Here is a 12,104-nt window from a genome sequence, read left to right on the forward strand (position 1 = left end):
TGGAGCAGAGCACAAGTGAGCAGTCCAGGAAGAAAGGGAAATGTTAATGCTTATATGCTTAAATGGGCACCAGCACCTTTGCAGATGGAACTGTACCTCCCAAAGCTGTAAAGATATCCAAATTACCAGGAAACGTCACATGCCTGGTCAGTACGCAGTGTCCTTCACAGACGCATAGGTGGAGAAAGACCTCAGATGAGCACTCACAAAGCTCTCTGAGAGCTCTCCCAGCTAGATCAGCTGGCAGGGAGCCAGGACTCCCACCAGCTACTGGGATGTGGGACAGGGCGAAGAGGGATGGCCCTGGCATGGTGTCGTGGTGGCTTGGCTGGGAGCTGGTGGGGCAGAGGTGCCTCGGGGCAGCCGGCCCTCGGCAGAGAGGCCACCACACACACACATGGGCACTCCTTCAGGGCCTTGCAATTTTAAGATCAATCAGCATTTTCACAAGAAGACTTTGAAGACTGTAATTTTCACCGGGTGATCCTTCAACAATTCTTGCGTGGTTCCTGTTCATTTGTTTGCCTAAACCCTAATTATTTGAGAAAATATTCCTGGCAAAATTACAAGGAATGAGCTTTATTCTTGTGCAGTTAACATGCACTTAAATGCTGCTACAAGTACATCCAAATTCCATAGCCCTTAAAAAGCACAGAATTTGAACTATCATGTTAACTAATTAGCTAATATCTATGTCCCAATTTGAAGTAACTATGATAGTTTCACCTTCATTTACTTGAATTAAAACTTATCCATGTAAAGTACAGACCATGTAAAAAATGAAAGACTTCCAAAGATTAATGGGATTATAAATGATCCTTGCATAATTAATTTTTTTTCAAATGCTTACAGAATTGGACATGTATGCCTCGTAATAATGCTTTCAGAATGCTTTCAGAATTTCATAGCAGTAGTAAAAGTGCCCTAAATTGAGGGCAGTCCCCAAACGCATCCATCTGTTCACAGAACAGATTTCTTGTTTCAGCTTCACTCCAAGAAACTCTTAAAATTTGGAGGTGCATTATCCAGATGCGCCCTCACTGGATCCCCCTCCTTCATGATGGGCATTGTGGCACATGGGATCTTGGTGGCATCGTCCCAGTGAGATCTTCTGCCATGGAGGCAAGGGCAGGCTGGTCCATCAGCCCTTACAAGCACTATGCTGGCTGGCATTATTGAGGCAGCCTGTGGGAAGCGTAGCAAACCCAGGGAAAAAGGAAGGGCAGGAGTGGGAAAGCTCCTGATCTACCAAATGGGCAACTCGCGCTGCATGGGAATACAGGGAGAGCCGTGCAAGGGAGTATGGTGAGTGAGTAGAGATGTGAGACCACTCGTACATCATCTGTTACTCAAAGCCCACAAAATCTGCAGTGATGTTGGTCTGTTCGAACACCATCAGCACACAGTCTGTGCTTTGAACCTCCTTAAACAGTAACCCACGTCTGCTGAGCATTGCCTAGAGGGGGCTCGCTGTTTCCCTCGTAACAACAATCTGCTATCAAGGCTTTGAAAAGATATAAAACAAACTATACAATTAAGCAGGCTCTTCTAGTCTGTTGGTCAAGTGGGAAAACATGATGAGAGATGCACCAGCTGGCCCAGGCAGATGCTGGAGGCTACAGTGGTTTTCTCCTCGTTGCGGTGGGGCAGGGCTTGTGACCTGGCCGCAGTGCAGACCGCAGGAGAAGGACATGTCCCGGGGTGAGGCTGCAGGGCAGGCAGGTTGCAGCCTTGCCACACGTGATGGGGAGCACAAAGAAGCCCTTCATCCCGCTGCCATTGCAACGTGAGGTTTCGGTTGTATTCCCAAACACAAGCCAAGCTCTCGGCCATAGCTCTCCTTTTATCAGCCCTGGCAAAGATGAAAAACCTGAGAAAGAGAGGCAGTGTCTGCACGGGAAGGACTCGTTTACATTAAATAATTATCCCTAGGGAGAGAAGCAGCAATGAACTGATTTCTTAATTATAAAGAAATAATTGCATTCTGGAGGAATATAGAAACTTCCATGTTTGTTTCCTGCAAGTAACTTATTTGCAGTAAAACCCAAACACCAGATTCTGAGCAAGAAGTATCTCTTTGTTGTTACCATTCAAAGAGAATTTTAATATATGCAGGAAGTCAGGAAAATACTCATGTGCTCCCAAAAGATTGCTGCTTTTATAATGTCTCCTCTGCTCAGTGGGACATAAAATCAGTATCACAAATATAAATGCTAAAATATGAAAGCTGACACACAAACTCATTCTGTAATAGGTTAAAAATGGTTCTGTATATGGGTGTTTTTGGATGTGTGTGCGGGAGAGACAGACTGTTTTCCTGCAAGTGTATCCGTTTGCTACACAGGCCGTTTATGCAGACTGGGACATGCTTTCTCCTGTTTGATATTGCTTCCCTCCAGAAATTTTGAACCTAGAAAAAATAATAATATCAATTCCCTAAATTAGGATTTCTGAGGAATTTGTAATGGGAAATGCTATCTTCACTTTGCTTTTGGAATTAATTCCATAGGTGAAACTCAAGTCCTCCTGCTACCCGGTATAAGAGCAAAATTTTGGGGAATGCCAGCACTGCACATCAGGCTGTTGCTTCTGCCAAGAAAACACCCAATTCTGGGAAGGCTGCATTTGCCTGTGAAAGCCCCATCACTGCTTTGCACTTTGGCTTTGTGCTGTCATCAAGACCAGGTATTGCCACAGCTTATAGTCTTTTAATTCATACAAGTTTGACCTAATTTTTGCACTAGTAAAAATTCTGAAATACCTGTTTCTCCCTGTTTACTAAAGCAGGCCACAAGCTAAGAGCTTGATAACACCTCCAGGTGCTGATCGAAATGGCTGCTGCTGATTCGCAAATGTGATTACTATATAGATTTTGCATTGCATGTAATAGCAGAAGAAATAGATAGGCCCAGTTGTAAAAATATATTGTCTTGCAAGAAGAAAAAGGAACTACGTCAAAACTCCTGCATGAGCCCATTTTTTTAAAATGTTGTTTTCCTGAATTCCTAGGAAACCACATTTTCAGGCCCTGTAAGCAGCTGAGTGGGAATATAAAACACTTGAACAGTGTATTTGTAAATTACTGTAGCTTTCATCTGCATGAATATTACTGGAATGGGGCAAGCAGGAACATGGATTTACATTTACGCTTCTAGAGTAGGATTTGGTGTCATTAACTGTGTCAAGCACTCAGGATAGCATAGCAGAAGTTAATGTGCATAACATATTGAGTTAATGGAATTCAATCAAGGATGAATGTGAGGCTCTCTGGGCTGAGAAAATACCAAGACTGTCTATGTTTTCTGAATAATCTGTAACCTACCATGAACTTCTGCTACAGGTAAAAGCATGAAACCATAGTAGAGGAGTGGAAGCAGCAGAGTGCAACTGAGCACACAGCGAAGAAAAGACATCAGGGGAGTCTAAAAATGACTAATCTTATTCAGCTGAGAGGAAGAAAAACAAAAGGTTTCTCTGCCTTCGGGTATTCTCTCTAACCTTTAAGTTAAGGTAAGGTATAAAGCTGCTCTTGAACCTAGCCATCTATAAATAGATCTGTTTCCTTCATGTGTCTACTTTGAAGTAGATCTAGCCTTGAGCAGCTCATTCCTCCATCTAGGAACAACATAGCCAGGGTTTTCTCCTGCATACTCACTGCTCCCAGAGACAAATTTACACCCATGCTCAAATACGTACAAACAATTTTTGACATCATTTTTGATGCTTTTTGAGCTGGTCTACATGCTGATGTAGCCCTACTCTGCCCACATAGCTTGGCATTGCCACACAGTGTCCCCACAAGGACCTGTAGATACATGGGATGGGGGAGCATACTGGTACCTTTGCTAAGATGTGGCCCTGGCATGAGGTTTCTCTTCAGGCATCCCCTGAAGATTGTATTTTGTCCTCCCCGATTATGGATTTGCCTTGCTGTATTGCTGAAGCAAGGCCAGTTTAAGCATATATGTGGCTGGAAAGAGCAATGAGGATAAATGTAATATATTAAAATAGCTAATATGTGCTTGCCCCTGTGCAGGACGAAAACAAAAGCAGGCTCCACCCTCATCAAAGACTATAGGGGATGGAGGACCTGGGCACCCTCATGCAGTGGAAAAATAGTTTAAGATTTTCCTAGTTGTGGGAAGGCCAGCATAAATTCTAGTAGCTCCATAGCTCTGTGCTAACCACTAATGGTCATCAGACTATAGGGTAGATGTACTTCAATATTGACCTAAAATGGAGAAAGTCAGTCGTCTCTTAAAGACACATGATACATGATTAATGACCTCTTTGATGACTGTTCAGAAACTTAAAGAACGTTAAATTCAGTGTTGGAATCTAACAGTCCAATTCTAGCGGCCCTTTAAAGGAAGATGAGGAGATTGGGACAGCAACATGCTGTGAAATATCCAGAATACTTGGCATGCTGGAGCAAGAAAACCTTCTGGACACCCAAAGATGAGCAGCTGCAATGGCCCAGGTTGTGCTGGACTGTGTCTTACCTGCCTCTGTGGAAGGAGTCCCTCAGGAATACATAAAATGAAAGCAACAGGATTATTCAAAGATTAGGCTATTGTTCATCACAAGGATGTCAAAATCTAGTCTCAAATAAAGTAGTTTCTGTTCCTTGTCCTTATTCATTTTATTACATTATTTCCCAAGTTACGGCCGGTCACACTGGCCAGTTTTTAATTAAAACCCAAGTACTGCGCTAAGATGAACACTAGTCATGATATAAATGGCAAGAAGATCTGAAATGAGAGAAAACACTAATCACGGCTTGCTAAACCATCTTCTCAATAAAATCTAGGCAGAAATTTCAAACCCTTGCAAATGTCAGTCACAGAATAGAGTATGGAAAAATGGCCCAAGGGCAGCGCAAAGTGGCCGCTGGATGCGCATGACCAGCTATGTGGCCAGAAAACTGAACAGCTCTGCGCTTGGAGACGTGCCACCCCACGGCTCCACTGAATCCATGTTTTGTAGCCGCTTATGGGTGTGCCGTTCACAAGCAAAACACAACTGAATGACAGTAAATAGCAGAAGAGCTTTCCTAGAAACAAGTAACGAGCTCTCTTAACAGATTGTTGTTGTTGAGACTAATGCCTGATGTACAAGGAAGCGAGCATGAGATAACATTTTCAAAATAGACCATGACGGTTTCACTGCATCAGGCCCATGGTTTTCTGGTGAGTAATGTCCGTCCTTATCAATGCGCTATGTGATTCATGACCGAGAGAAATGGGACTGTCAAGTGTATCAAAACGCCAGCAAACACCACCACCAGCCCCATTATGTGGTGGAGGCAGCTCAGGGAGGAGAAAAACCCAATTGCGTTCACTCAAAAAATACATATGTATATATACATTTTTTCCATTTTTTTTTTTCCTGGATGGCTGGATGAGGCACTTGGGCTGATGTAGGGAATAAGCATCCTGCCCACACTGCCACCAATCCGGGAGCGTGTCCCTCCACCAGCCCTACAGCCCATCCCAAAGCCAACTCACTGCCCTATGCCAAAGAGTCTGTATTTCCTTCCTTCCTTCCTTCCTTCCTTCCTTCCTTCCTTCCTTCCTTCCTTCCTTCCTTCCTTCCTTCCTTCCTTCCTTCCTTCCTTCCTTCCTTCCTTCCTTCCTTCCTTCCTTCCTTCCTTCCTTCCTTCCTTCCTTCCTTCCTTCCTTCCTTCCTTCCTTCCTTCCTTCCTTCCTTCCTTCCTTCCTTCCTTCCTTCCTTCCTTCCTTCCTTCCTTCCTTCCTTCCTCCCTCCCTCCCTCCCTCCCTCCCTCCCTTCCTCCCTCCCTTCCTTCCTCCCTCCCTCCCGTCTCTCTCTCTTTCTTTCTCTCTCTCCCCTCCTTTTTTTTTTTTACCCTAGAGCAATGTCAGCCCTTCCAAGGCTCCAGTATGGCCAAACGCACAGCAGGAATTATGACAGGGGAGGATGCCAGAGATGGGGTATGCAGAGCAGGGGCTGGTGCGTAGCTGGGAGGGCGAGAGCCACATCCACTGGGCTTTCCTCGGCCTCCGCACCTCGCTAAGCCGCAGCAACGCGCCATCCAGCTGGCTCCATGTGAAACGTCTGCGTGCAGGAAGTGGAGAGATGCTTGAAGGCCTCACGCTCACAGCATCTCTAGGTACAGAAAGAAAATTGTTCAAGGCATGAAAAGAAAAACACTGCATCTTCTGAGTGAAAGAGTCATAGTCCATGTTTTCAGTATGATGGTACATTTGTTTTTACAGTCAATATTTACAGTAGCAACAGTAATATTTTTGTCGCATATAAAAATAATAACTTCTTATATCCAAGAGGTTATTTCTTTCCATGTTTATTTAGCCATTGATTATTCCAGAGAGATAGTGTTTTTAGGCAAACCCTCAAAATCATGTATTTTTTTTCCATACGGAAAATACATGTCTCCTTCACCCATTGCTAGCCACTTCTTCTCCCATTTCCCTCATTCCACTATCCCCATAAAAGAAAATATGATGCAGAACCATAGAAAATTAGGTTATATATCTAAATAGATGACAAACTCCTAAAACTCCTTCACAGCACAGCTAGGATCAGGCAGCAGCGTGATGGGGGAAGGAAGGAGCCCAGCCCAGGTTGCCTGTGTTGCATTTCACTCAGGAATTAATTTTTTCTTCTTCTTTGAAAGAGGTTTCTATGGAAAAGGAAGTGCAGGGTACACCGACAGTCTTTCAAACCAGATACCCTCCTTCATGAATCATTTCCTCAGAAGTTAAGGAGATGAGGGTCACAATCCTATCATTACACATGCTTGTATAAAAGGTACAAAAGGCCTTTTCTTTTTAAGTTAATAGCAGGAGAATGAAATAATCTCGTCTTTTTTACAACAGAATAGTTCCATTGTTCTGCCCACGTACTTTATTTGTTGAACTGACATCTGTGCTAGTGAAATGGAAGAGGAAAGGGAAGTGGATGAGAGAAATAAATGAATTAAATATTTGGGATACGCTTGTGGAGAATACTATCTGACTATGGGTAAACTTGACATGATCTAAGCCAATAGCACGAGTAGTCTAAAGCTGAAGGAAAAGTCCAAATAATCTGGTTGCAAACATTGACTTCTTCCTTTGTCACCCTTCCTACATCATTATTATACTTTCCTTCTCAGGCTGTTCCCTGAAGGTCCAATTTTGCTCTGTGTACAGGCAAATTTTCCATTGCAGACTCAGAGTGCCATTTCTCACATTTGTTTCTGACAGCTGCTTATTGCACTGGGTGAAATACTCAGATTTAAATGTGTGATTGCAGTTCATAATTTGCAGGTGCCCCTGCAGCCGCCTGCACCCTCCCAGCCTAGGGAGGTCCAGTGTCCACCCTCCCCACATGCTGCTGGACATGCCAAAAATGTGTCTTCCTCAGCAGGGCCGAGCAGGCCAGTGGCCGCCTCCTACGTGGCCTCAAGCTGAGGGGTCTGAGCACCAGCAGCTCCCTGCATCTCACCCAAGAAATGGCTTTCTGCCCTGGCCAGCAACCTTCACCTGCTGTCACTGATGGGACAGCTCATCCAAACCGGGGGCCAGCAGATCTCCACCGTGGTGGGTCTGTCACAGCTCCCAGGCACGGAAATTTGTGGTGAAGAGGAAGATGAGGCTGAAGGGCAGCAGGAGGAGAAAACCCTGTGTTTTGCAAAGTTCAGGGCTTGCTCTCCTTGACCATGCAGAGGATCTTGCTGAAGCCAACAAGTCTGAGGAATTTAGGGGAATTTGTTTCCATATGAGGGATTCCTGCAAGTTTTGCCAGTATTCCTTAGCGATGTCCCTGCTTGTTGAATATCCTCTGGGTGTAAAGCAACGTCTAGGTTAATCAGCATGTGTGTTTCTGTGTGGACCAGCTGTCCTTTCTGTCCCTTGTCAGAAATGCAAAACCCTCAGGAAACTCCTGTAAGAAAACACACTTTGTCTTAGAAGAAACAGGATGGTTTTCTTTTATTATCTGCTTCAACTGTAACTCATTCAGCTTATAAGTCTTAACAGCAGACTCCATCCACTCATGCATATTTTTCTTATGCTGTTTTTTTTTTCTCCTTCCTCCTGTGATACCTTATACTCTCTGTTTAAATGTGAGATACAGCTGTCCTTGCCAGCAGGAGTTCACATCATTATAAAAATCACAAAGATTTACGCAACAGGTGTCCTGCCAACCTACTACACTCACAGCTCCATGCAATGAAACAATATACGGGGCTAGGATAAAAAGTAAATAAATCAAATTAAGGGAAGAAAAAAATATTTGTTGGCCGGAGATTAGATTTGGCACAACTTCAGCTTAAGAGAAGAGGCTTTCTTTTTCTCTTACAGAAAGCCTAAATAGTTTCCAAAAAAGTGGATGGTGAAGTTAGTCAAGCAGAACATACATAAAGCAGACCTAACCTTGTGACAAGGCTTAGGAAACAGACACTAAATGGGGAGAGTCTTGTTTTTAAAAGATATATGCATGCCAGTTGTCCAGTTACCACTTTCCTTAATAATCCAGGGACAGTTATAAAGCAGAAGAAACAAAGCCACAGACAAGTTTCAATCTTTTACATTTTCAGAACTGTAATTTTTTTCCAGTGCATGATATGTTGGCCCCTGGCTGGAGTTTTTTTTAAGCCCACTGGTTTAAAAAATGTGTTGTGTGTGTATATATGTATATATATATTATTATATATATATATATACACACACACAGAGTGAAGCTATATATAATGTAGAATGTTATTATATTTAGATACATGATACTTAATATTGAAGCAAAAATGCCCCTGTTCCCCGGCAGTTGTAGACAGAGGAAGAGTCTTAAAGTGTTTTATACCATTCAGTAAAGAAACTATATAGGGTGGGTACGTAAGAGACACATTGAGACTTGGGTACTAAAGCTTTCGGCTGGATCAGATTAACTGTCCCTCAGGAGACAGGGTTATGAGCACAGGAAATGCTTGAACACTTATCTGCATGCTTTATTCTGACAATGTGCTGGAAGGCAGGGAATGGGGACAGCAAGAAAAACGGTCACATTGCAGGGGAAATTCACCGTAAAGAAAATGGCACAAGAATGCTGGGCCCTGGATCCTGGTGTTCCCACTTAAAGCCAGATTTGAAAGCTCAAAATCTTTTGTGAAGAGCATTTTCATCCTGTGTCCATGGCCTTGTCTCCATTCTCCCCATGTACGCAAAACCAAGAACAGCAAGCTGCCACAGATGTGTTCTCTGACTTAATTTATACACACAAATAAGGCAACATTCTCCTGAGTGTTTTCTTTCGCTCTGCCTTCTCCAAAGAGGCTTATGACATAAGATTTCAAGAAAAGAAATATCGACCAAAAAGAAAAGCTGAAAAACCATTGACTTGTACACAAGATGCTTGATTCAGTGAGTAATCATATGTGAAAAATGACCCAATGTTGACTATGGCTACACATACGTGCATACCTAACACTATTAGCACATTTAAAGCACAAGGCACTCAAGATTATATCAAAACAAGAGGAGTCACTGTCAAAATATGTAAACAAAAGCATGCCATATTTCTATGATGGGGGAAAAAATGAAAAACACAAAAGAATTTTTGAGTGAGAGACAGTCACTTCCTGTCACAGATTTATGGGTACCCAGGAGAAAATTGAAACCTTTTAAGAAAAAAAAAGCATATCAAGAGCTGAAAGAACAATGTGCAAATTCAGAATGAGCTGATATCCCCTTTCTCAGTGACTGTCGATTGGTCCAGTAAAGTAAGTAGATAGGGGACCTTCCAACACAGAGCTGGAGGAGTTAATCTGCATTTGAACAGCAGTACTGACAAACCCCAGGGGGAAGAAAGAACTGTCTCATGTCAAATATTGACCATGAAGGTTCAAAACTCTGTTGAAACAGGTGTTTCACATATCCAGGCTTTCCCTGTGAATCATGGCCACCAGTTCTGAAGATACTGAAGATATATGAAAAAAGCTTCAAGCCCTAAACTGAATGGAGAGGATTTAGTTAATTAACATTATGCCATTGAGCTCTAAGGCCTTAAGGATGAAGAACAGCTTCATGCATGTGTGACAACTACTTCTGTGATTTGAAGTTATTCCTTGTTAATTGCAGTACAGTTGTCAGTATTGGAACTATTCAACCCAGGACATTGTATTAGTAAAATAGGACATTGTATTAGTAAGACAACCATTGCCTCTCCCTAGTAATTGGAGGTGGCTGCGGATTACTTTCAGAGGAAACAATCTGGCCTTCAAACGTGTGAAATGCTGAGACTTCACGCTGCTGGCTATTTTAAAAATAAGGAAGCGGCAATACTCCCAAGTGGAGCCGTATGAAAACCGCTCTGCTCCTGGAGTTGTGTTGGCTGAAGCTGTGTTAGCCATAAACACTGCAGGGTCCTCGAGGCCAGGTGCCTTCCCCTAGCCATAGAGCAGAGCTCAGTCCATTACTGACTTTCCTTTAAGAGCAACTATCATGATTAAGGGACTGGAGCATCTATCTTATGAGGAAAGACTAAGTGAGCTGGCCTTGCTCAGCCTGGAGAAGAGAAGACTGAGAGGGGATCAGATCAATATGTACAAATACCTGAGGGGAGAATGTAGGGAGGATGGGGCCAAACCCTTCTCTGTGTCCAGTGACAGAACAAGGGATAATGGGTATAAATTAAAACACAGGAAGTTCCATCTCCATGTGAGGAAGAACTTCTTTCCTGTGAGGGTGACAGAGCCCTGGAACAGGCTGCCCAGAGAGGCTGTGGAGTCTCCTTCTCTGGAGATCTTCCAAACCTGCCTGGATGCCACCCTGTGCCATGTGCTCTAGGTGTCCCTGCTGGAGCAGGGGGGTTGGACTAGATGATCTCTAGAGGCCCCTTCCAACCTCAACCATTCTGGGAGTCTGTGTGATTACTGGCAACAAAGTGTCACCAGTTTCCAGAGAATTTGCTGGAAAGAAAAAAAAGAAAAAGAAGGAAGGAAGGGAGGGAGGAAGGAAGGAAGGGAGGGAGGAAGGAAGGAAGGGAGGGAGGGAGGGAGGGAGGAAGGAAGGAAGGAAGGAAGGAAGGAAGGAAGGAAGGAAGGAAGGAAGGAAGGAAGGAAGGAAGGAAGGAAGGAAGGAAGGAAGGAAGGAAGGAAGGAAGGAAGGAAGGAAGGAAGGAAGGAAGGAAGGAAGGAAGGAAGGAAGGAAGGAAGGAAAAGGAAGGAAGGAAGGAAGGAAGGAAGGAAGGAAGGAAGGAAGGAAGGAAGGAAGGAAGGAAGGAAGGAAGGAAGGAAGGAAGGAAGGAAGGAAGGAAGGAAGGAAGGAAGGAAGGAAGGAAGGAAGGAAGGAAGGAAGGAAGGAAGGAAGGAAGGAAGGGAGGGAGGGAGGGAGGGAGGGAGGGAGGGAGGAAGGAAGGAAGGAAGGAAGGAAGGAAGGAAGGAAGGAAGGAAGGAAGGAAGGAAGGAAGGAAGGAAGGAAGGAAGGAAGGAAGGAAGGAAGGAAGGAAGGAAGGAAGGAAGGAAGGAAGGAAGGAAGGAAGGAAGGAAGGAAGGAAGGGAGGGAGGGAGGGAGGGAGGGAGGGAGGGAGGGAGGGAGGGAGGAAGGAAGGAAGGAAGGAAGGAAGGAAGGAAGGAAGGAAGGAAGGAAGGAAGGAAGGAAGGAAGGAAGGAAGGAAGGAAGGAAGGAAGGAAGGAAGGAAGGAAGGAAGGAAGGAAGGAAGGAAGGAAGGAAGGAAGGAAGGAAGGAAGGAAGGAAGGAAGGAAGGAAAATCCACACACCAGTTTGAAAGAAGTGTGAGATATCCCAGATGAAGGAGCTGCTCAGCCCTCGGGCGCTGCAGAATTAGCGCTGTGACCAGTTCCTCCTTGTGCCCATCCATTTCTGCCTCCCGAAAAGTGAGTGCACCATATGTAATTCCCCTGTAGCTTGTCTCCCTGCTAATTAGGTTTCCAGGATTAGGCTTGCAGCTACCACTGTAGACTGAGGCCCTTGTGGCGATGGTGTGCAAAGCCATTCAGAAATCTCAGGGTGACTTTCCAGCAGTTTTTTAGATGGATGTCCTGTCCAGGAAAGAGCTGGGATCACAATGCAAACAACCTCACTGGGAGCTGCAGCTAGTCAACACGCTTGCCTCCTGCTGTTAGCACC

Source organism: Tinamus guttatus, unplaced genomic scaffold (genome assembly GCF_059628265.1).
Source record: "Tinamus guttatus ecotype Peru unplaced genomic scaffold, ASM5962826v1 Tinamus_guttatus_pri_ptg000171l, whole genome shotgun sequence".
Classification (NCBI taxonomy): Eukaryota; Metazoa; Chordata; class Aves; order Tinamiformes; family Tinamidae; genus Tinamus; species Tinamus guttatus.